At 45.2% G+C, this 24,167-nt stretch overlaps 1 protein-coding gene across 4 annotated transcripts in view; it reads left to right on the forward strand.

Annotated features, from left to right (window-relative positions):
* Positions 1–2,155: 2,155 nt before the first annotated feature.
* The window catches only part of BRDT (bromodomain testis associated), a 1,895,586-nt gene continuing 1,873,574 nt past the window's right edge, over positions 2,156–24,167 (forward strand). For 3 of the 4 annotated variants that reach the window (XM_085602176.1, XM_085602174.1, XM_085602177.1), the window contains exon 1: positions 2,156–2,240. The gene's annotated coding sequence lies outside the window, so the exon portion shown is untranslated. The remainder of the gene's footprint in view (positions 2,241–24,167) is intronic. The other variant, XM_085602175.1, reaches the window with a different exon arrangement.

The following is a 24,167-nucleotide window of genomic DNA, read 5'->3' on the forward strand; positions in this document are numbered from 1 at the left end:
TTTGAAGGTACTCTCAAATGTGAACATTACTGAAAAAATAATTGGCCAGGCTCACACAATTTGTTCAAGCTGGGGTTGAACCCAGGATCTCTGGGTCACGGCACCACAACTAGTTTGCCCTGTGTCCAATAACAGCTTCTGATTGGCCTGGGCGTGTTATGCAAGCCTATTCAAAATACTTTTTAAAAAATAGATTTAAGTAACAGTAGAGGAAACACCCCTCTTGATACAACAGCTACACCATGGACAGAAACAGTTCAAGCGCTATACTCCTTCAGAAAATAGGTACAGATAGGGTATCATCAGCACAAGCTTTTCCCATCACAAGACAGTACATATCAGGCAGCAGTAGCGCAAGCTTTATTTCAATACTTTTTTATTGAATTTTGTCATAAAAACAATACCAGCACATACTGAGCTAAACATTTAGTCATACAAAAACATAGAACATGCACAGAATCCGTGAACACTATATTCTACGGTACCCCCCGTTTCCTTCTATTTCTTTTATAGTCTGCCCCTCCCCTCTGTTCTTGTAAAGAATCTAGTGCCTTTCAGAATAAGGATAGCATGGCAGTAGGGAGCAAGCTTCCCTCCCTCACTGCAGGCGTAAATTAAATTGTCCATTTCCTGCAGAACAGATGCAGCAAGACAGAGTTGAACAAACTTTAATCGCTCACAAGGTATGTACACTTAAGACGTGAGTGACATGAAGTTAAAGACAGATCTCTAGAGTGGGGGCTTAATTCAGTGAGAAGACTGTATAGAAGGATAAGGGAGTGAATGAATGCAAGTTCGGACACCATTTTGATGTAGCTAAAATTCGGTTAATTCGTTAGCTTTCCATGCATTGAGAATTTTCAGTAACCTGACAGGTCATTGTTATTTGGAGCAGTCTCACTAAGCCTAAGTGACTACGCTCTAGACAGACACACAGATGCCAACTTCTTTAACACGTTCTGAATGCATAATCCGTTTTAGTCTTGGGACTGCATCTGTTCAGAACGTTGAGAACGCAGAGCCGCAGTATACATTTTGTTTTCCAATCCACATTTTGCAGTACCTCCAGGATTGGTGCACTAGTTGCAAGCCCAGAGAAAACAAAGACAAGAAAACAAATATAGCGCTTCACTGGCAAACTCTGTAAAAGTGGCGCTAATGTGTTTGGGTGTGAATAAAATTAATCTGGTCAGTTTGCTACCACTCTGTCTTACTTTATTTAGTTATTTTTCCTATTTTAACCTTTTATTCCAGATGCTGCACTTTGGAATTTAAATACAACATTTCCATCAAAAAATATTTTCTTTTTTGGATCCATTTCACAGGGGAGCAAATAAAAGAAAGGAGAGGAAAGAGTGTGAAAACCCCAGTCTTGAAATCTCGGTTTTCTGTAAGAGAAGAACTGCTAGACAGAAAGAGAGGGAAGAAGGAAAGAGTGGGGGGCAGCTGAAGCGACAGAGCAGAAGTGGACACTGTATTTTTCTTCTCTGGGTAAGAAGGAAAAGACAGAGTCCTGTTACTTCTCTGCCGCCCGTCCTCCAACGCCAGGAACGCCGAGCTTTGTTTATAGGCGATGGTGATTTCTTGCGTCCTGGGACGCATTTTCAAAATAAAAAAGTAGGGGAACGGTATCCCTGAAATTGAATAAGTAGGGGCACGCCGTGCCGATACCCCCCCCCCCCACTTCGACCACTGGCGAGGGGTGATAGAGGATGGGAGTCAGAGTAAATGTAGTCGGAAAGTAGCCACAGAGTGCGAAATGAAGCGATGAAATAAAAGAAATGGAATATACAACGTAATTAAATGCTACTTAAATTTAATTAAAAAACTATAACCAGTCTCTTGCAACCCCTGCGTACCGCATACCCGACTTGAGTACCAGATATGTAAGCAACACTGCAAGCAGCAACAGCCACGGCAGAGGATGGCCGGACTAGGTCGAAACTCATGAAAGTCCTGGGACCGCCCGTCGCGGCGAGGTAATTGCAGAGGTGGAGACCATCAGCCGCAAACGCACGCTTAGATTCTCCAAGCATTGTGGACTAGGATTGGCTGACATGCCGCAAATGTTGCAGTGCTGGGACACCTTAGTCCCTCCCACTCCCTGAATTCTCCCAGAATATGTTTAGCCAAGGTAATTGGCTGTCACTGACGTCCCGGAAGTATTGAAATTGTAGACACGTGATCCGTTAAAAGCTCAGTAACGGACACATTGGAGCCTGAGTTCACGGATGGTTTGGGTAAGTAACGGACAGTTGGTGCGTGGTAAATGTGGTATGTGTGAAGGTGGAAGGCATGTTAAAAAAAAAAAATGTATATCTATTTTTTTCCTGTCAGTGAAGGATTCGTTCATGAGTTGACAATGGCAGTCGTTTATGTTGAAACTTTTATCCCGTGCCCCATCTTTGCCCAAACACAGTTAACGCTCCTCTTTATTTTGATATGAGGGTTTCAGTATGAATTGCGGTATCTTTCTTCCCATACCTAACAGCCTGTATCTTGGGCTTTAGAATTTGGAGAGAAAGCGAACAAAGAATGCGAGCTCCGCGTTGCAGTGACCTCTCTTCAGATTTTTTTTTTTTTACATACATGCCACCATTTTAGAAAAGGAAAGTGGAAACTAAAAAAAAAAATAATCGAGAGAATGTATTTCTCCATATTGACTTCTATTGCGGCCTACATTGGGTCTATTGGCGTGTATGCGACTTGCAAGTGTGGTGTTGCAGGATTGGATATCAGAAATAAAAATATATGTTTTTTCCACATCTGTCAGGAGCACAGAAAAATTGCTATGTTAGGCAGAGAAAGCTGTGACAAAAATGTTGTGCACTTGCAAGCAGGAGCATGTTACTGTCAGTTCATAAACCGAGTCACACTAGACCAGCCCTTGCCATCTGAAGCCTGCGGAGGAATAGTTTTTGCATGCAGGAGTTGGGAGATTAGCCTTGAAATCTGTATTCCTCTGCCTGAATCTGGAGAGTGTGCATGAGAAAAGTGTCAGTAGCCAAGTAACACTAACCACTGCAAGCACCACCCTGCTTAATCCTTTCTGGACACTCGCTACTTAGATACACTCCCCAAAACTCCACCTTCCACATTCTAACTTCTGCTAAGCATAATGCAACCCCCTCCTCCCATAGCAAACATATAGAATAGTAGATGGGTAACAATGAATTAAGGGAATTTTTTCACGTACAGGGTCTGAGAGACTTCCATTAGATGACGAGAGCGAAGCTTGAGTTGTATATATCACTCAGAACCCCGAGTTGAAAAACATCCCAGTAATTCACTTTTTTACCCATCTATATTTTTGTTATAAATGGCTCTCAAAATCATTGGCCCCTGCTCTCACGTCTTTCCTAGGCCAACCTTTTTCAGTATATGGTTTGATTCTTTTACAGTACCGCCCTTCCTTACACCTTTCTCCCATTTATCCTTGTGTATTTCGTCTATAACAGCCTCTTGAACCAAATCCACACGAAAGTCATCCCAATTATCATCTTCATATTCCTTCAAAGGGAGTGTATTCTTGACTAATAATCTCCTTCTCTGCTACATGGATTCATTTGTAATCAAATTCTTTCACACACATAGAATACCTTGCAATTTTAGCCGATGCTGTGAAGGATCCTCCTGTAGTGAAAACCTTCACTGAGCATTTATGATCACATTTCACAGTGACTGGCTTACCCCAAATAAAACACCAAAAATGCTCTAAAGCCGAAATGCCACCCAAGCTCTCTCACGCGCAATATTTCTCTTCAATGCAGACAAGTCATACGCAATTATAGTTCTTTACCATCTTTCTCAGTTTACGATAACCTCACCTAAACCTTTGTTGTTATGTTGAAAGAATTTGTATCGCACACGTACACCATATGGTTTCATGTGCTTATAGAAGCTGTGATCCGCCGGCATAAAATCATTCATTTGTAGGCCTGAGAGAACAGCCAGGTTTTTAATTGCCTCCTAAAATAAGAGTAGCATGAAGAAGATCTAATGTTGAAAGGCAGTATGTTACAAAAAAAGAGGGCCAATACCGCAAAACGGGACCCACCAGTTCAGTTCTTTTCCGCTTGAAGGAGGCTAACAGATACTGGTGGGAGGACCAAAGGGCCCGGAAGGGACATATCTAGGGATAAGATTGGAGGTAAATTCCAGGCATGTGCCATGAAGCAATTTGAATATCAGGCATCCAACCTTGAATGTGTAGCGTTGGGTTACTGGAAGCCAGTGCAGTTTCCTCATAAGGGAAGTGACCTAGTGCCCTCTTGGCTTATGATAAATGTCTTGCTGCCTGATTTTGCAAATAGTTGCCGTCTTCTCATTAAGTACCCTGGAAGGCCAAAGTAAGTGGAGTTGTCATAGTTGAGGTGTGAAATTACCAGTGACAGAATAGCTTGAATGACCGCTTCTGTTGTAAGGAATATTACCTCCTCGAAACAGTATGAAGACCTTGCCACCTTCTTCACTGAGAAAGTGAGGAAAATTTATACGTCCTTCCCCCAAGATGAGCCTGTGCCCATCAACACCTCCAGCTCTGTGACGCACACGTCGAAACTGTCAAAAATACCTGACATACCCCTCGACGACCTTGCTAAACTTTTCAGGCAGTTAAGTCTAGCTCCCCCACTGACCCCATGAGACCAGCTAAATTCTTGGATGTACTGGACTTCTTCCTTCCCTCGCTTTCTAACCTACTCAATCTCTTTTTCCACAGCTGTGGTCCCCACCTGCTGGAAATCAGCTTGGGTTTCCCCCATTATTAAAAAACCCTCATTAGACCCCACTAAACCAGAAAATTACAGACCCATCTCGCTGCTCCCCTGGACGTCCAAATTGGCTGAAGCCCACGTTAACAAAGTGCTATCCCACCACATGCTGCTAAATCACGTCCTGGACCCCTCTCAAAATGGCTTCAGGCCAGGATACAGCACTGAGTCAGCCCTGCTGACCACCACGGAACACCTTCGAGGCATCCTGGACGCTGGTCAAAGTGCCGCGCTGATCCTGCTGGATCTCAGCGCGGCCTTTGACACGGTCTCACACAACATCTTGCTGAATCGACTTGAGGCCATAGGGATTAACGAACTTGCCCTTGACTGGTTCCGGTCCTTTCTTAAGGACAGATCCTTTCAAGTCTCAGCCCCTCCCTACATCTCCCAACCCCATTCCATCGACCAAGGTGTTCCTCAGGGGTCGGCGCTCAGCCCATCTCTTTTTAATCTGTACGTCCAGCCTCTTGCTGCAGTGGCAAGAGAGTGGGACCTTACGCTTGTGTCGTACGCCGACGACACACATCTGGTTATCTCACTCTCTGAAGGCCCTTCTACCTCGGCCACCAAATTCAGGAATGGGCTAGCGGCAGTTGCACAGTGGATGACACGCAACTGCCTGCAGCTGAACGCCGGGAAAACGGAGGTGCTTTTCCTTGGCAAGAATTCCAGCTACTGGAGCGATCACTGGTGGCCCTCTCCGCTTGGCCCTACCCCTTTGCCAAAAGAGGTCGTGAAGAACCTAGGTGTCTGGCTTGACTCTTCTCTTAACTATCAGTCCCACACAAAGAAACTGGCAGCAACGTGTGTGGGTCTAATGAGGAGTCTTAACCCGATACTCGGGTTCTTCGACCCCAGTACCCGCCAACTCATTATTCAAGCCATGATACTTGCCCGGCTGGACTATGCCAATGTGCTATTCCTGGGGGCAAATAAAGCAGAATTAGCACGGCTGCAACGCATCCAGAACTCGGCCGCCAGAGCGGTGGTTGGCCTCCCACGCAGGTGCTCTGCCAGAGCTACCATCCGTAACCTGCATTGGCTCCCAATTGAATCTCGAATTCACTTCAAAACTCTTACCACCGCTTTCAAAATTCTGAATTCTGACTGTCCGGAACTCCTACGCCCGCTCCTTGTACCCTACACCCCTCAGCGTAATTTACGCTCACTGGGACAACACCTTGTGTCGATCCCTCGATTCAGGCTCTGTAGAATGGGTGGACGTTCCTTCAAAGTCTTGGGGGCTAGACTCTGGAACTCATTACCCCAACATATCCGCACTTTAACTAACCTGACTGCCTTTCGGAAATTACTAATAACCCATCTCTTTTCCCTCATCTAGTCCTCTGTAGCCTTCCCCCTCCCCCCTCAGGTACTGGTTAGGTCAGCGCCGGGACGCTCCGTTGCTGGGGCAGCTGTTTGCGCTTTAACAATCATATAACATAACATAACCATCTACAAATTTTCCTGATCTTACGGAGTTGAAAAAAAAACGGGTAGAGACTACTGTGCCGATCTGGGTTTTCATCGAAAGGTCCACATCGATTGTGACACCAAGGCTCTTGGCTGAAGGAGAGGGGAGTGGAGACACCCTCAACTCTACTGGCCAGAAGTTCGAAGTCCAATGTTAATCGCATTATTTGTAACAACACTTTCCTGTTAAGGATCACCCCTCCTCAAAATATTGAAATCAGTTATAGCCTCCTTGATAATTGTAAAGTCTTTGTGACATTCCTCCGACCAAACAAATTTCACCTGGTTTTTCGACAACTATTAAATATGGAACGTCTTTTTAACCTCTTCAGTGCCGGGCGTTTCATTAGCGGGCGGGGTTCCTGACGAGATAGTCTCGTCATGGAGCGCGGTTGCGCGGTGCCCATGACGAGACTATCTCGTCATGGGCACTGAAGGGGTTAAAAAAAAAAAAAACTCCGGACATACCATGAATAAAATTCTGGGAGCCTTAAAAAGGATGCTTGTTTCCGGCCCAGGGATGACCTGGCTTGGCAGTTCGGGCTGGACTGTTCCCATGAGGCACAGGGCCAAGACTGATTTGCATATGGCCAGGTCTAAACTGGGGTGGCATGGTGAGCAAAAGAATGATGGATTTAACCCAGATCTCTTGACTGGGGGTGATTGTTTTGATTGGTTCTGCATTCTGTCCATCAATTGTGTGTCTTTTGCTTTCTCGCCCGAAGTACGCCGGGTATGCCCAGACGTGGGTCCTGGGCTCACGGTGCCACTGAATTCAAGTTATCCTGGCTGAAGAGGGGTGAAACCCCGAAACCGGTCCTAGGATGCTTGTTTCCGGTACAGGGAGGACCTGGCTTGGCAGTTTGGGCTGGACTGTTCCCATGAGGCACAGGGCCAAGACTGATTTGCATATGGCCAGTTCTAAACCGGGGTGGCATGGTGAGCAAAAGAATGATGGATTTAACCCAGATCTCTTGACTGGGTGGGAATGTTTTGATTGGTTCTACATTCCGTCCATCAATTGTGTGTCTTTTGCTTAAAAAGGTTCTGACATCACCTTGCATTCCGAAACTTGTGCTGCTTGCATCACCTCAACCAAACTTGGTTTAGGTCTTACACCATCCTCGCATAACATACTCCCCAGATAAATAGCACTAGTCCCTGCAAATGGGCATTTTGAAAATTTACTGTTAAACCTTTACTTTCCAATGTACGTTAAACCTTCCTTGGTCTGTCATGTTCTTCCTTGGAAGCACAGTCGCTGTAAACCTAAGTGGCATTCCCCTGAACTGGGAAAGACCTCATAAGGAATAAAAGCTGTGAAACCCTTATATTTGGGGTCTAATTGGATTTGATGGTATGCCAATGGAAAGTCCACTATCTGATGAAGACTTCTAGGTGCAGATTCCTTACCCTAGAATTATCACCAGGCAAAACACCGGATCTGGAAAATTTTAGTGAGCAGTACCACAGCATGCTGGTAAGTGGCTCCATGTGGCGTTGACGTCTGCCCCAGAAGTAACATGCGTGGTGCCTATATAGGTGCCACCCCAGCACGCTGACGGCGGCTCTTTTCTTTCCGCACCAGTCAGTGCAGAGCTGGAGAGAGCTACCCCTTAGTCATTTTTTGATTAAACCTTTTTAGACTTCTGTTAAAGTGTTTTTTGCGATCTTCTCTTGGTGTGGCAGGGATGTCATCTCGGAAGGCTGGCTTCAAGCCCTTCGGCTCCTGTCACCGCCCGATGTCAGTATGGACCCGCACCTGTTATGCCTTTGTTGCCTCGGGCGTGACCATGATCTGAAGGCCTACTCTGATTGCCCTGCCATTCACCCGAAAGCCTTGAGGGACCGATACAGCAAGCTCCAGCGGCTCGATGTGCGCTGCCGTGACAACTTCGGTCTGGGTCTAGAGGAAGGTCCTGGGAACGGCTGTGGAGCCTGAAATCTTTGTCGCTCTGAAATTCATTTGGCCACTCTGGTAAGTCTTATCGTAAAAAGAGCAAGAAGTCGAAGAAAGTCTTTGACTGATGAGAGAGCATCGTCCTTCATGGCCTGGCTCTGTGGTTGAGCCAGTGACCGGGTCTGCTCCGCGCCTCCCTGAATTTCCGGTAGCTGGTGCGAAGGCCTTACAGACGTTGTCCCTGGGACCTGGTCCAACCCCAGCACACAGGCTCCTGTGAACAGTACGATTGCCTGTTGCCACTGTCCCGTTCTAGGGGACCGCAACTTCCTCACACAACACCATATCCCGGAGAGCTTGGTGATCCAAGCCTTCACCTCCCATGGTGTTTTCCTTTCCGCACCCCTGGATAGGGAATCGCAGAGGCTAGATACCTTAGGAAGCTTGGCACTGTGGTCACAGAAAAGTGCATGCTTTTTGGGCCCCCATTCCAATGGTTAGTTGGATAAAGTTGCGCAGGTACTGACGATGTTCATGGAGAAGGCCAGGGCTGTCTTCACCCAGGTTATTGCTGACTGGAGGGATGCAGCCACGTTTACCATCCGCTGTGGACTGTATAACCAGCCACCCCCAATCCACCTTACGCTTCTTTCATCGCCACGGAACGGACTTCCAGCCGCGTCTGTACCCCCGTGTAGTGTAGTTCCAATTTCCCTTATAGGCTCTGCGCATTGGAATAATATAAACTATAGTTTTTGCATAGGACTAAGGTAGGTATGCTCCTATTGAGTACATTAAACTTAATTACTTGTGTGTGCCAGCTAACTCGGAGGTCACTAGAAACTTCTCGAATGAACAAGAAGGGATTAGTTTCAGACAACCGCATAAACATGACCACTTTTGTTTCCCTTAGAATCGGAACGCGTCTCAGAATCGTGGAAACCATAGATAAGAGTTTCACTCAATCAATCAGCTTTATTCGATTAAAAGAAATAATCATAAAAGCACAATACAACTACGGGCACAATAAATACTAGTATTAGCTTATAAATTCATAAAATAGCAATGCAAATCAATTTCAGAAAAGGAATGAATTACATCATGATTGAATTTCTACATTTTAAAACTAATTTTAAAAACATTAAAATTGATGCGGACATTTACAAAAAAATAGAACATGAATACTTTATTGAAAAGACACATCATCTCATGGACATTTACATAACTCCGTCGACCAGTTGTTTTCAGTGGGAAAAGAGACAAGCCTGTGAAAGATGTTCAATGTCAAATGGGTCGACAAAAATCCGTCATGCTCTCTTGTAAACTTGCTTAAGTAGGGCTGGAGTTTATCGGTGACCATTATTAACTGATGCGTCTGTACAGAGACTTTTTGGGATTCTATATCTCTTCTCTTATTATCCAAGTAGGATAGACAGCTAATTTTTAATTATTTCCTGTTTACAGCTAAAAGAGTAAGGGGGTCCGAAAAATATTCAGGGTGGCCAAGGTAACCAACAAAATTTTGAATGTACTCTAGCCAACTAATCTTCCGTGCCCCATCCAGTTTACCACAGTCTGTAAGTAGCTGTCTATTGAGTTCCAGCGAATCGGAGGTCCATATTCTATGCCACTGGAGTACAGGTTGAATTTTACAAATGTCCAAGCCCAATTCAGTATGACAAACATAGGTAGAAGTGCTATCCGGGACAATCAATAAAAATCTTAAAAACCTATTCTCAATACATTGAAGTGAATTAACATTCTCATAACCCCAGATGCCTGCCCCATAGGTGGCTATTGTAATGCATTTCGCCTTGTATATCTCTAATAGGACCTCTGGAGCCAGTTTCCCCAGCTTCTTACTGAAATTAAAGAGTGCGGCTACCGCTTTAGAAAACAGTAGCCTCCTAGTCCTAATGGCCTGGGTCCATGTCCCCCTCTTATCAAAGAGTATACCCAGATAAGAGAAGGTTTTGCAGCACTCAATCGGTTTCTTACCTATTAAAATGTGTATTCCCTGCCCCACATTTCATCACAAAGGTTTTAGAAATATTCACTTCTAATCCCAGTTTAGCCATATAATCAGCGAAATAATCAACTAACCTCTGCATCCATACAGGGGTGCGTGACATCAAAACCGCATCATCGGCATACATTAATGTGGGAATAGGTCTCTTCCCCACTTGTGGGAGGTCCTGGCACTCTTTCCCCTGCTTATTGCCCAAGTCATTAATATAAATAGGAAGGGTGCCAGGACGCATCCCTGTCTCACACCCCTTCTTACCCTAAAGTGCTTAGTGCACTCCCCTTCCATCCCATAACGAATCCTAGCATTTGCTCCCGCATATAATTGTCTTAAAACTAAAATTATCGAACTTTCCACCCCCATATTAGTTAAGATTCTCCAGAGTTCCTCGTGGATTACGTAATCAAATGCAGCAGTCAAATCTACGAACGTTAAATACAACCTACCCCTTTTGGCTTTAGTGTATTTGCAGATCATCATATTCAAATTTAACCCTTGGTCAATTGTACCCATGCCTTTGCGGAAACCATACTGAAGGTCATTAAGTATCGAATGGTCTTCCGCCCAATCTTGTAACATTAATAACAAAACTCTGCCGATAATCTTAATTGTTGAATCGTGTAGCGATATCGGCCTATAGCAGGCAGGGTCCGACATGTTACCTTTTTTGAAAATGGGGACCACGGTCGATTCATACCAGGAAGAAAGGGGACCGATTGTGCTACAAGCGTTTAAAACTGGAGTTAAAAGAGGACCCCGCAATAAAATTTTATGTTTAAAAAGATATACCGGGATGCCATCTGGTCCCGGTGCCTTACCTCCCAGGCTCGATTTAATGGCTAAGTTAACCTCGCTCAGCTCAAATTTCAGATTCATGTCCTCTGTACCTTGACTAAGAACCAAATTGGCTACAGGCTCCATCTCTACCCTTATAGTATGAGCTGTATTGCTATATAATTTTTCAAAATGCTCCAGCCACTAAACCTGGCTAATAGCTATCTCAATCGTGGCCCTGTCCTTCTCCAACAAAAAGGGCGCATTGACCGCCTTCCAAAATGCAGAGTAGTCTTTTAGCTTTGAAGCTATCTGCAAGTCCCGCCACGCTTCCTTTTTTTTTTTTTTTTTTTTTTTTTTGGGAAAACCTTTATTGCACATAAAAATCAATACAAACATGGGCCTACAACCAACAGGGTCGGCCGCAAATATGTACATGTTCAACAACATCAAGGAAGCAATGGGCCCCCTGGGGCTCAGCCGAATTGACAGAGTACTGAGTGCACCTCAGAAGTTATCCAGAGACATACATTTTAGAAATACAAACAAAAAGGAAAAATAAAATAACACCAAAAGACAAGGCGGAAATCATCGAAAAAGAGGCGTCTAACCACGGCTGGGGGACCACACAGTACCAACTCCACCCTCGGGTGGTCCATGAGGATGATCAAGGGGGAGGTGGGGGCGACGGGAGAGCCACAACCATCTACAGGTGAAATGCAATAGTCCGGGAACCTCAGGATCAGGGGGACAAGGCAGCATCAGATGAGTCCACGAGGGGCACGCTTCATTTTTAATAGTGGTTTTCCTTAACTTTAAGGCCGCATTATATTCCCTGCGTGCCAGCCTGACATCGTCCACAACTCTAGGCTCTGTTTGCAGTGCTCTCTTTAACTTGGCATGGGCCTTAGAACATGTTGCATCAAACCAACCATGTTTAGGTTCATTAGATTTATTGAGTTTCACAGACATTTCCTGTTTGATGTATTTTGAAATTGTCTGGAACCCACTTATAATGTCTTTGGTCATAGTATTTACATCTAAACAGGCCTTGACCTCCTCTTTGCAATTGGTAATAACCTTCCTTATGAAAGTATCAGGGTTCAGCTTATCCCATTTTAGGGCATATCCATTTTGCCTAGATATATTGAGATTCCCCATAAATGTAGATATATGATCTATTATATTTCTCTTAAACCTAATGGAGATGCTCAAAGGAAAGTGGTCACTCACCGATATGTCATGTGTGACAAAATCTTTGATTCTAGTAGCCTACCTGCTTGACATCAAAATAAAATCTATTGTTGATGACTTCCCCTGCTGATTATAGGTGGGATTAAAAGGCACGGGGTTGGGACATAACATATTGGCAAAGCCCAAATCTGTGTCAAACATAATTTCATTTAGAATGTCCCCGGATTTATTATGTGCTAAGTGATGAAAGGTATGGTCCTTATCCCACGATAAACCACAGCACCCATTATCTACATAACCACAAATATTACAATTAAAATCACCCCCCCAAAGGATGCACACTTCTCTGGTTGATGCAGCCTGAATGTTCTGTACAATGGTGTTAATAGATCTCACTTCCTCCTCAAATCTACTGGTAGGAATATTGTTGTAAAAGTTAACCACCAGCAGACAAAATATCCTGTCTATGTGAAGCGACATGACCTGATAGTAAACATCGCTACCAATTAGAACAGTTTTTTCCAAATTCAGGAGATTCGACACATAAAGACATAATCCCCCCTTAGCTCTCCCATAAACTGATGGAGTAGCAGGGGTATGAAAAGTTCTAAAACCATTTAAATGTATAGGTTTGCAAATCCAGGTCTCTTGGACAGCTAATACACCGAACTCCTTAACAAAATCAATCCAGGTATGAGCTATCACCTTAGCATTAAACCCGGCCACATTCCAAAAACATAGCTTATGACAATTACTCCTGCCATCTCTTTCTGAGATCATAGGCACTCCAGTAGTGGGATGTGGGGACTGTTCATGCGATGGATTAACAAATATTTCTTTGTTGGTGGGGCTAAAAGTTCCCACTCCCTCCACCGCATCCTCCTTATTGCCATGAATCAGTCCAGTGCTAGCCCTATTTAAGTGTTCTCTGTTGTTAACGAACTGGGGTTCAAAAGACCTTTCAGGGATAAAACTGATGGAAATAGGCAGAGATGTGTGGTTCCTAGGTATGAGTGGTTAGTCAATCTACCTCTTCTAAATTATGAAGAGCCTCAAATCTATTATGAACCTGAACGTTTAACTGTTGTTTGTGGTTTGCTAGACATGGGACTGAATATACCCTTGGGTGGGGATCACATGTTGGTTGATAAAAATAGCCCAAGGGGAGGATGTTTATGCTGGCTTGTGTTATAGCCTGCTCGCTACCGCTAGACAGAATCATTTGCACAAACCGAGGATTGGCAAATGTAAGAACCACACAGTCACCACTTAACCTTTTTTGTCCACGTCCTACCCAGCTTATCCTTCTCACCATCTTAAATTCTGCAAATAATTTCTCGGAGTGGCCTAGCTTTGTGCCTAGCCAACCTAAACTTTTATTTCTCAATGACACCCAGGATTTTTCAGTCCCCTATGGAAGTGTCGGTACATTAGCTAAAATCACAGTATACGGGGTAGCTGCCGGTGGGAGGTCCAATATACTAGCTTTATGGGGAATTGCCTGGTTAGCCCGATTAAGATGCACTCCAGAGTTGCCCTTGTCCGCAGCTACCAGAGGTTGTGGGCCATGGCCAAATCTTTTTTATGGTGAATACCTTTGATAGGGATTTGGCACGCCAGAGCTCTGACAATTAAAACAGGGTGGTGATGCAAGCGTATGGGGTGTTGGCAAGGGATCGGACTGTGCGGGGCTATCGCTTGTCATGCCATTACCTACAGAGGCCCTCTTAGCCATAGTCCCCCCTGGTACGGCAGACCTCTTTAAGGGGCCTGCATCATCAGGGGACTCCGTTCACTTAGACATTGAAGATACTAAAACGTCTAGCTTAGGTGCAATGGTAGACCTGAATTCTCTAATAAACTTATCTAGAGACTCCAGTGTGAGTTTCACAGATTCTAATTCCCGGTTCAAGGGATTTCCACTTTCCACTTCCGAAATACCCCTGGTTTTAAGATTAGTTTTTGATTGAATCTTTACTTTCTTAGCTGATTTTTTTTTTTTTAGAAGATTTACGACTAGGATTTGATACCCCAGGGATAGAATTCTTAGAGGGGACAACAGTAGCTTTTGCATTCCTTGGACGTTTATCTGGGGGCTGAGTCGCACTATCCTGCTCACAACACGAGATATGATCACAAATATCCAGAATGCACCCATTTACTTTACCTTCATTTCTTATTGGGCTTGTAGGAGGAGATGGTACAGTGGGTAGACATAATAGCGGGCCTACTACTGTGGCTTCCGCCTCTTTCTCACCCTCTGTACTTAGTTTTTCTATATAAATAACTTCCTCCACTGTGCTGATTTGCTTTTCTATAGCCCCCATCGCTCCAGTCCAAAAATTTAACAGGGTCTGCCTGGGGCCTTCCACCCTACAAGTTTTAGATATAACCTGAGCGTTCCTTTTTCCCATATCAAGCAAATTAAATGGGGCACAGCACAAATAAAATTTGAGGTGCAAAAGTCAATAAAACGCAAATATACACGTCACGCCTCCCTCCCAGACAAAGCAGCTCAGTGCTTACAACTTCCAAACTTTGCTACTGCTGGGATTCACTGGGCTAATGTCCATGAAAACAGTCTTAGCCGCCCCACATGCATAAACCAAATATACGTAAAGTTTTGGTAGTTTCTTACTGCACTGAAAAGCCAAGAAATGTGGCCCGAACCGGCCTCATCTGGTCTATGACGTGCGTAGACTGGCTCGTTGCGTGACTGGGTTCGTCTAAAATAGAGTACTGCAGGGACCGGGCAGAAAGTGCGGCGTGCCGGTAGCCCAGGCAGGGGCTCTCAGTAAAGTGCAGGGTGCAAAGCCGCAAAATAGGTCCGTTATGGAGCACTCTCTCACCTTCCTTGACCGGCTCCGCCTCAAGTAGAATACTGCAGGGACTGGGCAGAAAGTGCGGCGTGCCGGTAGCCCAGGCAGGGGCTCTCAGTAAAGTGCAGGGTGCAAAGCAGCAAAATAGGTCCGTTATGGAGCAGTCTCACTCAGTCAATCGTGCATGCTTAGTTTCTCCAGAGTTACACAGAAATAGATAGACGGGCGTTTCAATAAAAAGGGTTTATTGAACAGTCTTGTTTCTCGTGTAAGAGATATGAGCTGTCACAATCGTTAGACAGTAAGCAAGATATAATACGCACAGCGTAAGCTGTAAAAAGAAATAATACTGCAATAGCATTGTCTTTTAGCTATGACATATATTCATATATACATACATAAATAACACAGGCTAAAAAGTGAATACTCGTCTGATGCTTCTAAAATAGTCCTACCCCGGTGTACCTAACCTAAGTGTAGTACGAGGTAAGAAGTAGGTGCTGTTCTATATAGTATGGTATATACTAAGTTTAGTATGCCTAGAGTCCCTCTAGGTTCTAGTCGGCTCCATACCTTTAGAATGAGCGAGGTGGGAATCTCTATCCGGATCTCAAACTCTTAACACCCCGCAAAGGGAGTTAGAACACTGGAAGCTGGATTCTCTGCAAGCAGGTATGACTGCGTCTGGTGCACTGATATGGCCGGGATATGGCCTCTTCCGAACTTGCCGTGGCAAACTGTGCAGTCTAGTCGTGCTGAGTCGTGCCGTGGTTTGCCATGGTAAGGGAGGGCATATTTATACCTGGAAGGTGCTTAGGAATACTAGCATTGAAGTAAAGTCGGGCAGAGGAAGACGTCATGGTTGAACCCCTAAGGAATAGTAGTTCATGCATAATATATGAGTTCTTGGAGAAATCAATCCTAGCTAGGGAAAGTCCCATTCGGCTTAAGGGTCTGGTTTCTAAGAACTCGTTGTGACGTGGGATGGACGGATGTAGGAGACCATGCCTGTATTTGGTTAGCATGGCCAATGCCTAAATAAGGACTGGGATTCTATGCCTAAATATGGGCAATGTGAATTGTGCCTATATAAGGACATGATTCAGGGAAACCTATATCCGCTTCAGTGCCCATGACGAGATGGTCTCGTCATGGAGCGCGGTTGCGCTGTGCCCATGACGAGACTATCTCGTCATGAACCCCGCCCGCTAATGCAACGCCCGGCACAGGGCGGGGAAAGGGCATGGCACTGAAGAGGTTAAACGGGTATCTAAATCGAAACACAACACCCACTCCATTGACGAATGATCGATATTACTAAATGCTAAACACATAAAATTAAGTTTCACATGTTCACTAAAAACATTTTTGTAAAAGCATACTAAAAAGTCTGTTAAAAGTTCGCTACACATGAAATGCAGGTGCTGTACATATTAAAGCAATGTTGCATTCTAAGCATATATTTACAGTGAATGCTAAGAGAATGAACAGAAATATATACACATATGCAATGAAATGGTCCAGGTTTACAGAAAGGAAAGTTCAGAGCCATTTCATGTCATGATTACACAAGCATTTACAATGCAACGGTCTCGGCATTATTAAAGTTAGTGCTATTGGCATTGCTCATGACATTATTTTTGTTTGTTTTTTGTTTTTAAAACATTTAAAGAAACGGCATTGTTATTTACAATGTCAATACCTTAATCACTCCAATGCGAGACCTATTGCATTTGCAGCCACACACAGAGCCACACACACAAAGCCACCCACATACACAGAGCCACTCATGTAGAGCAAGAAAGACCATGAAAGGCACTGCGTGTTCTTTCACTGTTACGTATCACCATTTAATGGAACAACTTAGTAAAAACTTGTGACCATAAGAAGTAGGAAAATAAAACAATTTTGTGACATTAAAAACTCCAGTTAGCTCACTGTCCGGCTGGGTAAATGTTAAACAGCCACGCCCTGTTGACATGTTAACCCTAGTGATCTGCGGGTTAGCATGTCACCAGGACATTAAAGTCTAGTCAATGGCTTTCAATTGGCAAGGGTATTCTGGCATTTGCAGTTCATCACAATCCTTTGTAGAAGGAATAAATGGACTGGAAAGCTATGTCCTTGATGACGCAGTCATCTGTGGTTTTTCTTCTTGGTGAAACATGTCGTGTTTACTGGACCACTGCATGATAGGTTTCAGAAAATCACTACTTTGTATGCTTGGATGGAGTTGGTAACTGCCATCGTGGTGTTTTAAGCTGGTGCAAAAAAGTTTACATGGCATGGACAGTGGCAAAAAATAATAGCTCCATTTCATGTTTCACAAGCAAACTGGCATTCTCACTAGTGCATGGGTGGACGTTCGACCCAGGGACTGCCTGCTGGTGGTGGTGGTGGTGGGGGGTGATATTGCCCAGTGTGGGAGACAGGATTACCGCGTGGGTGAATTGTGGTTGCCCGGGTAGTTCATCGGTGACAAGAACACTGCATTTAACGGTCAGCAGGGCAGCGGTGCACGTGTGGCTAGCTGGAGTGCGCTGGGCCTTTTCATGTGCTCGGCTGGAGTACTCCCTGTGAACTTTGATGTTGTGAAGACGCGCTGTACTTCTGGGAAGGAGGTCTCAAACAAGAAGAGGGGCGGGCCAAGCTGGCCTCGGGGCGGTGGGGTAGCAAGGCCAGATCAAGTTGCCACCCATCCTGACTCCTAAGGGCCCACCCCTCCTTGTTCCTAAAATGTTTACATTATGCTCATCAGGCCCTTCTTTCTTAGAGCCGCATGTCCCGTGTACTTTAGTGGTCTTGCTTTAGGACCGGCGAAGTTACATTTGCACCTAAAAACACTGCTTTAGAAAAGTGTTAATTATAAGTAACGAAACGGTCGTACCCTTTGTGTTTAGTCAACACAGTGAGCGGCCTTTGTCCGCGATCATCCTTCTTGGCCCTACGGACCTACCAGATCTGGGAGAAGAATGCCCGCTCCTCTGAAATGCCCCTCCAATGTGGTGTGCCTCAGGGCTCCTCCCTGAGTCCCACACTATTTAATATCTATATGTCCACAGTGGAGGAGGTCATCACCCCATTCGGAGTGAGTGTTATCAGCTATGCTGACGACACGCAATTAGTGGTGTCCTTGTCCCACCCCAGACAACAATCAGCTGACCTATACAACTGCCTCACGCAGGTCCACCACTGGATGAATAGGTCATCCTTAAAATTAAATGGGACAAAAACGGAGGTCCTCCTCCTTGGCCCAAAAGGTATCTCACTCTCCCCTAACATCTGGCCAGCTTGTCTGGGTCCCCCCCCTGACCCAAAAACAGAGGTAAAAAGTTTGGGCGTGTGGATTGATACTGACCTCTCATTCACTATACAGGCAAAGAAGGTCGCCGGGACCTGTTTTAGTCTCCTGAAATCTCTGAGGAAAGTCCTGCCCCTGCTACCCTCCAATTCCCAAAAACTCTTAATCCAAGGCCTAATAGTTTCAAGGCTTGATTACAGCAACGTGCTCTATCTGGGCGCTCCGGAAGCGACTCTCAACAAGCTTCAGAGAATCCAGAACACCGCTGCCCGGATTATCACAAATACCCCTGCCAGAACCTCTGCTAAACCTGCTCTCAAACTTCTTCATTGGCTCCCCATAAGGGAGCGAGTCAAATTCAAGGCTCTATGCCTAGTCCATAAATCACTACATAATCAAGGCCCCCCGATCCTTAACAAATTCATCACCCGTTATAAAACTACAAGATCCCTACGCTCAGACTCAGAAAACCTCATCAACACCCCCAGATTCAAGAAAGCCCGATCTGGAGGAAGACGTTTCTCGGTCCAAGCGGCACGCCTCTGGAATTCGCTCCCCCGCTACCTGAGACTAGAATCGCAATACCTGCCCTTCAGGAAGCAGTTAAAAACTCATCTCTTTCCCTAAGGTCTTAAGTCCCCCCACGAATCGGAGTCTTTGTTTTTCCCATCCGCCCCCCCCCCCCCCACCTCTGCACTGTACCGGTACCGCCGAACTGTTGAATTAGGGTTCCTAGCGCTGGGATACTTCTTGGTGACTATGCGCTTTACAAAAATAAATAATAATAATAATAATAATAATCTGCTGCCTACATGCAGTGTCCTACACGTGTGTGCCCATACCTCTGCATGTATGTGATCAACAAGGCTTCTAAGCACGTGAGAGGAACACAGTGCGCTCCTTGGTGGGGAGCATGGACGTACCTTGATAGACTCCATGTGTGCCACTATCACGTGGCACCAATGCGATGGTTAAGAAGCATATATAAGAAACAGATAACGTTTTAGCCAAATGAATTATGTGTTTTGTAGTTACCATCATAAATATTTGCAATTAATTGCACGCGTACCTATTGCTTCCATGGTATTATGTCTACCGTAAAAAAGTGAGCACCTGGGTAGATGTCTCCACTGCTTAATTTGTAATGTATGCACGTTTTCCATCCTCTGGAAAAGTCTTGCGCGCCAAAAGCTTCACATTCCCAGGGAGCGGGCAGTAGGTTGCACCCGAGAGGTGGCTGCATCTGTTGTTTACAGAGGGCACTGCTCCGACTGGGGCTGCCCTTTGAAGTCCATAAACATCGTGTGGATTATTGCACACTGCAAATCTCCCGGCCCGTGCTGGTGCCCTATAGCCCATCAACATACCGGCGGAAAATAAATCCATAATTTTCCAGCTTTTCACTACAGGGTGCCAATAGCCCCGAAAGGCTAGCACTGAATATGGGCCTATGTTCCTTAATCCTCACAATGCAGAATTAAATTGAACGACGGCATATGTGCTCCCCCTAGAACAAGTCCTGTTGGAAAGACGACACTTTAGCGTGTGCAATGTTAATGACGCTTTAAGACACATTACTTTTGGAAACTCGATTGGATCTGACACGTGCATCTCCCCCTCCCTTTCTTTCACCGAGCACATGCTCCTGGGCACCCCAGGGGACAGGGGGGGTAGATAAACCAGTGAGTACAGACCTCTCGAAAGCAGCACAACACGAAAATCCTGCGGCGCAGGGGTTGAACAATGGAGCCAGTCGATGGCGAACCAGCCTGAACCACGTTTCAGCTCATAGCTCCTGTGAAGTACAGTCTGCCGCCGGCGGCAGTGCAACCACAACTCACCACCAGGCTGCAACACCCTCAGGGTCGATTAAACGTTAATGTGGGTGACATTCCCAGCTGCTGTTCAAAGTGCTACTAAATGGCTTGGAGAGGTGTTTTAGTAAAAACTGTCATTTTAAATAAAACAGTTAGTGTTAAGGATGCACAGTGTTTTACAAAACGACCCCTGGCTGCTAGAGTAGACGTTTCAGCCCCCACTCGGAGGAGAGCCAGTTCCCGAAGTAAAACAAGTCCCTTTCTATTAACGTTCTCAATATAAGCTGGCAGGATTCAAGGGTGGGGGACTTGGGGAATATTTGTGAAGTTAGCTCAGGAAACACACTTCTGTTTTAAAAACGCTTTGAAATCTTTGGTATGTTTTAGGAGTTTTCTGCGCTACTGTAGAGTAGCGACACAGTCTGCCACCTTACACCCAAAAATGTATTTCCGTGAAAATCCGGGGGATCCGGAGGGCGCCTAGAGTTCCATTGCGCAACACGAGGCGCTTGAGCCCAGACAGGCCACGCCAGCAAGGGGCAGAGCCAGTGGCGTAATACAGAATGATGGGGCCCTCCCTGCAGAATGCAACGAGGGGCCCCTGAATCCCCTCTTCTCAGATATTCATCGGCCTTGGGCTGAGTGTGAGTGAGGCCTTCTGAAGGGCTGGGGGCCCTTCAAGTGTTAGGACGGGGCCCCGGCACCTCGGGCCCCTACATCTGCCCGAGCCTAGACACGGGGTGCCTGTATTTCCGCTCAGCCCGGCTCGGTCCTTCCGGCCGGCTTGTTTAAAGCGCGGAGTCGAAGGGGCTGCACATCCAGGCATAGGGGTGCGGCAGCTCCAACATTGGCGCCCGGCTTCAGCTTAAACACCACAACTGTGGGAGGCTAGACTTCTGCGAAGGTTGTAAAGCGCCCTCCACCCGCAAAAAAACAACTGCTGGTGCCCCCCAATGGAGAAGAACGTGTGAAAAGCTCACACAGAGGGGCCGTGTGCCCGGTGCCCGCTTTCCTATAACACACACGAGTAATGAACGCAGAGATTTCCACCAACCCGGGCACTCGAGCAAGTCGATTACTTTTTAGGGGGAGTCAAGGGAAATAGTCATTTACAGTGAAGAGAGGTAATGGCTGATGTGGGCGGACCCGCTGCCCATGCTGTGTACTGCGGTGAGCGGAAGGAACGTGTGAATGACACTTGAACAAACCAATCGATGAACTCGGCTATCAAAAAACGTGTATGTATATATGTGTGTATATATATATATATATATATATATATATATATATATATATATATATTTTCAAGCTCCCAATTCCATTAGGTAATCGTACCCATCACGGAAGACAGCACTCACGGGGGAGAGTTCAAAAAGAAATTTATTATTTGAACCCTGGGCAAAGACGCGTTTCGGCACTCAGCCTTCGTCAATTTCTGCAATGAAACGCGGCGGCCATTAAACATTTAAAGCATTTTCAAAGTATCCGGTGTAGAGACAGAAAACAGACTGTTACATATACAGGTAATGCAGTTAATGTCCTGTGGAATCCACAGGGTCTTAATAGTAGTGAAGAACTTGCTGTGCACCTAGGATGAACTGACACATTGTTATATTATCATGATGAACTTTTCCTCTGATCTCTAATTCTTGTATATAAATCTGCATTTTTTAACACTGGACATTAACTGCATTACCTGTATATGTATTTTATGAAAGGAAGGATAATATGAGCCCATCTGTGGGCAGGATATACGTATTTCCTTCTGTTGTTGTGTCCTTTACAGCTCTGGTGTATACTTCGAGACAGTATATGTATGCCCATCTGTGGGCTTAATTATTTTCAATTATATATTGTGATTAGAATGTATTTACATGTCTACATGGAATTCTGGCAGAATATCTGCTTTATTTCCGTCTCTTTGAGACATTCAAAGATGGCGCTATGATTGTTTACCAATTTAGCACAGTCTGTTTTCTGTCTCTACACCGGATACTTTGAAAATGCTTTAAATGTTTAATGGCCGCCGCGTTTCATTGCAGAAATTGACGAAGGCTGAGTGCCGAAACGCGTCTTTGCCCAGGGTTCAAATAATAAATTTCTTTTTGAACTCTCCCCCGTGAGTGCTGTCTTCCGTGATGGGTACGATTACCTAATGGAATTGGGAGCTTGAAAATTTGAAGCGGGAACACCCCCGCTTGGCGTGCACCCGTTCGCGAGTGCAACTGGCTGGTGTTGTGGAGCGGATATATATATATATATATATATATATATATATATATATATATATATATAATATTTATATTAAGACTCACTCTTTATCGCCCTGAATACCACCGCCTTTCTCCGAGGCGAAGCAGAAATGCCTCGGAGAAAGGCAGCGGCGCTTTCGGATTTGGGGGCGTGTTCTCCTCTTGCCATTGGCTGGAGGAGATAATTAGAAAAGTTGCAAAAAACACGCCCCCGAATCCGAAAAGGACGGGGCCTGTTCGGAGTGACGAACCTCTTCTCCAATGGCTGGCCAGCATTCAAGAGGCCAGCCAATGGAGAAGAGGGGAGAAGAGGGGCGGGTTCAAGCCCCTCTTCTCCAAGTCATTATATCTCGTGAGCAAGACTGCGCAAGCGCAGCCTTCGCTAGCCGAGACCTAATAAATGTGGAAAAAGGCGACAATGTGTCCCTGGAAGTGATTCAAAGAAGACTGTTCTCTATGAATAGTTCTACTGTAAGCAGAGTTTTTAGCCATAAAAAAAAAATATTCAAAAAGTGTGATCTTTAGGAAAGTTTCAAATTTAGTCTTTTTGTTTAGAAAAAATGAAGATCGAATTCATAGATTACATGGTACACTGTGAGCCAAACCAAAGTTATTTGAAGATGCTGGGGAAAACATGAAATCCTCTAGACGACTTTTTGTGTACTGGATTATAGTTGTCGGTGATAGGTCGATTACCTCGTTTAGAAGACTAACTGCACATAGATGTGATGCATCGTCAGTAGAAGTGTTTGTTGATACCTGCGTGCCTGTTGATTCATCTCGTACCTCAGCAGTAGCATGTTGCATCTGTGAGATCTCAATGAATGCCGTCATCCGGATCGGTAGCCGCTGGGGACAACACGGAGCATGGGCCGTTATCGGGTCCCGCAGAGTATCGATATCCATTGGCATTACTGATGGGAGTGTTAGATGTCTAGCACACATTCTTCACCGCAAAGCAGGCAGCGTAGAACAGGTAAGATGCAATCTTGCCAGATTGGTCTGATCGACAGAAACCATGTGGTATTTAGTTCTCATAGATGAGGTAAACCCAATAGTTGCACTATGCGCTCACGACACTTCCTTTCCAGGGGAGCATTCTCCAAGGAGCTGGGAGTGACGCTGGTGGATTGGCTTGCCATAGTGTAGCAGCAGGAATAAAAACAGGATTCCTGCAACGAGTGCTAGAATTAGCGTCAGACCACCAAACACAGAGTGCATGAAGTTTGGAATGATTCCGAGGACTGCCTGAAAAGGTGTTAACAATCCCGAACATATGGTCTTAAATACATGCACAATACCACTCGTATCAGACATGTTTAAGATACATGCCAACATTTCTGTGAAATGTTTAGGGCAATTTGTCCTTAACAGAGCCTGTATCTCAGCCGAAGTCCTTGCGACTTGTATATCATAGGATTCTTTGTCCGAGGTCAAAGGCACGGTTTGTTGTAAAAGAATGGCTTTTATACTGCTTAAAGTATCCATTCGTATAGAAGAGATGTTCAGTGAAGACCATAAAGGCGACTCCCTGACTGTCTATTTGGGGGAAAAAGACTTGCATACAGCAAGTGACCCTGGAAATAACCATTATTAGATGTGGGATACCTGGCAACATGCCACAACAGCTCTGATCATTCAACATGAGGTAACTCCCATTTGAAAGTTGTCCAAACGTTGGATTAATCACAGCGGCCGGTGAAATTTGCATATGGCAGGATAAGTTTGCAGTGGAACCGCTAAAGGCCCCGTGTAAACTAATATCCCGACATGAGTGAACCGCTCAGTGCATTTTCAGTGTGTACCGCTAATAAACAGTTCACGCCCCCCCCACTC

This window comes from Triturus cristatus, chromosome 4_2 (assembly GCF_964204655.1).
Source record: "Triturus cristatus chromosome 4_2, aTriCri1.1, whole genome shotgun sequence".
In the NCBI taxonomy this organism is placed as follows: Eukaryota; Metazoa; Chordata; class Amphibia; order Caudata; family Salamandridae; genus Triturus; species Triturus cristatus.